Source organism: Nelusetta ayraudi, unplaced genomic scaffold (assembly GCF_046127955.1).
Source record: "Nelusetta ayraudi isolate G7.1 ecotype Tasmania unplaced genomic scaffold, CSIRO-AGI_Nayr_v1 ptg000004l, whole genome shotgun sequence".
NCBI lineage: Eukaryota > Metazoa > Chordata > Actinopteri > Tetraodontiformes > Monacanthidae > Nelusetta > Nelusetta ayraudi.
In genome coordinates this window covers 16,379,717-16,385,000 of record NW_027466054.1, presented here as the reverse complement: position 1 = coordinate 16,385,000, position 5,284 = coordinate 16,379,717, and positions in this window count along the sequence as shown.

Here is a 5,284-nt window from a genome sequence, read left to right as displayed (position 1 = left end):
TTTCCATCCTGATTTTAATTCTGTATTTTGTATTTTCCTCTCATGCTATATTTTTTGTTCTGAACTGAACTTGAAGTTGGCCTATAAGCATTGGTCGACATTATTTATTATGACTTCATACACACACACATACATACACACACTCGCTCTCTCTCTCTCTCACTCACACACACACACATACACACTCAAACACACGCGTACAGACTCTTTGTTCAGAACAGTCACATCAAAATCTGTTCTTTTCTTTTTTTTTTAAATCATTTGGTTCCCTCCTGATGAGCAGTGATGGCTTCACTTGTCTACTTGATGACCAAAGGTCATTGACCAACACCCGCGAGTTTCCGCTTGACCTGCAGGTTTCTTCTTCTCTGGTTTTCTTTTTTCTTTTTTTTTTCTTTTTTTTTTCAGTTGTGGAGATGCCACTCTGTTTTCAGCTGTTGTCTGCATTATTCTCTTCACTCAGCCATTTTGTCTTGAAATAAAAAAAAAAAAATGAAAATAAAAAGTATTACATATTGGAATGTGTTCCTTTCGGTCTCAATGTGTGAATGTGCGCGTTTGCGAAAGAAGAATCTTGAAAAGTGACGTTTAGCCACCGGAACAGGAGTTTGTGTCCATTGGGAATTCTAGCGAACGGTCCCACTTAAAGATCCGCTGGGTCGCTCGTGCATTCACAGCCGTTTCACATGGGTTTGCTTTTTACCACATTCAGGGAAAAATGTTTTCACCTCCGTGTGGACTTAGCTTCCTGCTAAACGTGATGGAAGTTGGCTGCTGGGGTGGAGGAACTTACAAGCAACAGACCTGGGACATGTATTGGGTCCCTCTGTGACATCACAGGGGGCTGAAATACACAACTTTAGCTTCTCGCACACACTATTCTGAAAAACAGCGCCAGCAAAAGAAAGCAAAGACTGGATTTTTTTTTTCTATTCCATTTTCCTGGGAGTTCACTCAGACAGACAGATTTCGGTTGGAGCTCATTGGCAAAAGGAAGTTTTTGGTATCGTGTGTGGGGCCTTTAAAAGTGGTGAGGAGGCGGTGGGGAGGTGCCGAGGCCACTTTCCAGCCGCTCAGACTGAAGTCGCCCTTTAAGGAAATGGAAGTTGGCCTCCATATCTTTTGGTCTTTGGCCTTGTCTGGTCAGTAACGCGTCTGTTCTATCTCCAACAGACCTCCTCCTCCTCCTCCTCCCCCACCGCTACCCCCAGCCTCCACTCTGACACACACACACACACCTCATCCCTTCCCTCACCCAGTCTTTTCTCCTCACCCTCCAACATCCCTCTCCCTCCCTCCTCCTGCACTGTTTGCCCCGTCAGCCGAGCCCAAGGTACTGGGGCGGGCGACGTGACAGACTAATCGCTCTTCTCGGTCCGAGCTCGGAGCTGTTTGCCTAAGCAGGGCCAGATTAAAGTTCACAGATAGAGAGAGAGGTTCCTGCTCAGGCCAGGTGTTGACAGTTAAGATAAAGCAGAGTCGCAAGGAAGTGGGAGGGGCCGGCCCGAGCGCGGGGATTGTTAACCCAGTGTGTGCTCCGGCTCGCACACACACACACACACACACACACACACACGGACACACACACACGCACACACGCACACACGCACACACACTTCTGATGTTCTGGAGTCTTGGTCAACACCCCCCACCCCATCCACTCCCGGCCCCTCCCCCACCTCCGTCTCAGTCTCCCAAGTTCAATGTCAAGAGAGCAACAATGCCGCGGCCCACAAATCCCGCCACCAAACAAGCGGCGCATAGCAGACATAGTTTTCCCAGAGCCGAGTCTCGGGCGCTAGCCTGCACCCCCCCCCCCCCCTCCAACCCTCACAGACACCAGCCCCACCTCCACCACCACCAGCAGCCCCGACAGCCTTGTCCGGCTCGCCTCACGACCTCGACTCGTGAGGAGTGCAGCTCTTCAAGGCTCTTCGCCGAGTCTCTCTCTCAATTTTTTTTTCCGTTGTGATTTGTTTTAAGTTCGGGGGGGGGGGGTTCTTGATTTTCCCCCAGATCTTCGTCGAGTCCTAAGGGGGGCAGAAATTTATTGGTTCATTGTGCTAATGAAAAAGTAGTCTCTCCTCCTCCTCCTCCTCCTCCTCCTCCTCTTCTCTTCTCTTCTTTGCCTTCCCTCCCCCTCCTGCCTCACCTCCCTCTCCCTGTCCTGACTTGCCTGCGTATTTTAAAAGCGAGGAGGCGGTGGCGGTGGTGGGGGCAGGAGGGTGGGGGTGGGGGAGGGGGAGGCCTCTCAGGCATAGCTGGGGAAATCCTGTCCAGGAGAGAGTCAGCGCATTGAATCAACTCTCTAATCCTCCTAATATGCCACTTTTCCCCCCCGTCCACCACCACCTACAACCCCCCCCCCCACATACACACACCCCTACCCCCACCTCCATCATTCCTCCACTGTCACATCCTGCATCGACGGTGACCGTTCCCATCCCTCCCTCCCTTCCTCCTCCTTGCAGTTTATTTTTTTATTTTTTTATTTTTTTATCTATCTCCAGTTTTACATCTCCTCTGTCAAGCTCCATTTCTTTCAGCATCCCCCTTTCTCCAGTTCCTCCTTCTACCCTCCTTTCTTTCCCTTCCCTCTCCTTGGGCCTGCGCCCATCTCGGCGAGTGTCAGCGAGCTGAAGAAGACGAAGAAGAAGAAGTGGAGGCCGGGTAGCCGAGACGCAGGCTGCAGCTGTGCCGCGCTGCAAAGAAGAAGGGGCCTCGGCCCAGGCTCCTTGGAACAATATAAAAGCACTAATCACCCAGGACAGCTGACACCCAGCGCCTCACACATACACACACTAGACTTCACAGTCGCACACGCACACACACACAGTCGTGCACACACACACACACACACACTCAGATCTGAGGATTGCCTGGGTTGGAAGGAGAGGAGCTGCCCAGACAAGACTCACAGGTCTGGCTGGGCTAGAAAACAAAGTCTGTGTTTTGTCTATGGGCAGCGAACGCTCGGGGGCTGAAAGCCGCTTCTCTCTCTCTCTCTCTCTCTCTCTCTCTCTCCCTCTCTCTCTCTCTCTCTCTCTCGCACACAAACATGCGCGTACAGTCGGGCGCCCGCACGCACAAAGGGGCGAGTGAGCATGCACACACATGACGACTTGAAAGGCAGTTACAGAGGCAACAACTGGGGAAGGAAAAAACGAAGGAACCTCTGGACTGCATGGGCTTTAGTATATACAGGGAATCAAACACACATGCTGATGCTGGAACACAAACCACATAATGGATCGGGTGTGCGCGCACACACACACACACACACAGAATCTCTCTCTCTCACTCGCTCTCTCCCTCACACACACACAGACACAGAAAGACACACACGTGCACACACAAAAGTGTCTTCGGGAATGTGACCTTTTCCCAAAAGCCTCCCTTTCCTGCCCTGGCTCACCCCCTCCCCCTCTGGCTGTGTGAAGACTGAAGGGGTCAAGGGTCAGGTTTTGGGGGGCTGGAGATTAGGTTTCACATGACTGAGCACCTTTGTTGAGGCAGGCCGGCGAAAAGGAAACGTCCAGGAGGGTAGCCGTGTCTGTCTGAGGGGGTGGAAGAGAGAGCCGGGGGGAGGGAGGGGGGAGGGGTGGCGGGTGAGATGGATTGGGGTGTGTGTATGTGGGTGTGTGTGTGTGTGTGTGTGTGTGCGTGCTGGTGGTGGGGGTGGGGTTGGGGTTCAAGGTTTAAGTTGAAGTTTGCTCGGGCGGAAGTTGAAGTGCAAGAGCGAGGAAGGAGGAAGCGGCAGGACAGACAGACAGACAGACAGACAGACAGACAGACAGACAGACAGATGGGGGAGGGTGGAGGAGGGGGGGAGGAAAATGCACGGGTATAAAAATAAAGCACAGGACAGGAATCTCCTCACCCACCCACGCTCCTCACCTCTTCCACCCTTCACTCCCTCCATGACCCCCCCGCCCCCCCCCCATGCCGGGCCGACCAGTGTCCCCACTGCTGCTGCTGCTGCTGCTGCTGCTCTCGCTCATGACCACACAGTGAGAAGAAAGCACCGGCCGAAATAGTCAACTGGGATCCCAGCAGAATCCCCCTCCCCCCAGCCGCTCTCCACCACCACCACCACCTCCACCTTTCTTCTTCTCCCCCCTCCTTCCCCCGCCCGCTGCTTCGCCCTCGCAGCATCCGAGTGGTCGCCTGCCCTGCGAGACAGTGTGTGTTCAAACTGGCAGGGAGAGAAATCTTGGCAGCGGCCCACATTACCTCGCCTGTGAAGTATGGCTTTAAACGTCTGCGTGTGTGCGAGCAACTTTTCTACCCTTCCCCACCCACCCTCCCCACCACCACCACCACCGCCGCCTCCTCCTTGATTTCTCCGGCCCAGGGAAGAGAGAGAGAGAGAGAGAGAGAGAGAGAGGGAGAGGGAGAGAGAGAGAGAGGGATTTTAATGACGTGCAACAGTTTTCAGCTAAATGAGTCACAGAGGTTGGACTGGTACGGCTGATGGCTTCCAGATAAGGTGCAAACTTTGACCCCCCCCCCCCCCCACCACTACCGAGAAAAAAAAAAAAAAAAAGCAAGGACAGGGGGCCGAAGGCGGAGGAGGTGGAGAAAGGGGTAGCTGGCGGGGGGGGGCATCAAGGAATGTCTTGAATGCCAGGACAGCCGAAAACTGAGTGGACTGCAATCAGATACGATCCTGCCGCCGCCGCCGCCGCCACCGCCTTGGTCATTGATCTCCCAGAGTTCCACGGTCCTCCAGCAGCCTGTCGCACGAGTCAGTCAGCCAGCGCGTCACCCGCTAGCCTGTCCGGCTACGGACGGACCGTGTGTGCGTGTTTCTGGGCCTCCGGGAAGTGGGCTTCCTTTGGCACGCAGCAGGGTTAGCAGGGAGGGAGGGAGGGAGGAACTGCGGGTCGGCAAGGGCGAGCGAGCGGAGGCGAGGCAGGGCGACGGGGTCGGCCGCTCTGACCTTGAACCTGCCGGGCGTGGAGCTCAGCGTGGCACCGTGTCGGAGCTGCCGAGAGCCGCCGCTGCCAAAATACTGAGCTTTTACATGAAGCACGTGGAGATTTATAGCATGTGGACATGTTGCTTAAGAGCATGTGTGTGTGTGTGTGTGTGTGTGTGTGTGTGTGTGTGTGTGTGTGCGTGTGCGCCTGCAACACGTCCATGCGTCAGCTATGCCGTTGCACGCTCGCGCTCATATTTTCGCGGCGTTGCTCTCCTCCAGGTGCAACGCCGCCGGCAGACTTTATATGGCCAGTAAAACAGGGTCATATTATCAGCGGCCTTTGACTTGTGTGTACTTTTC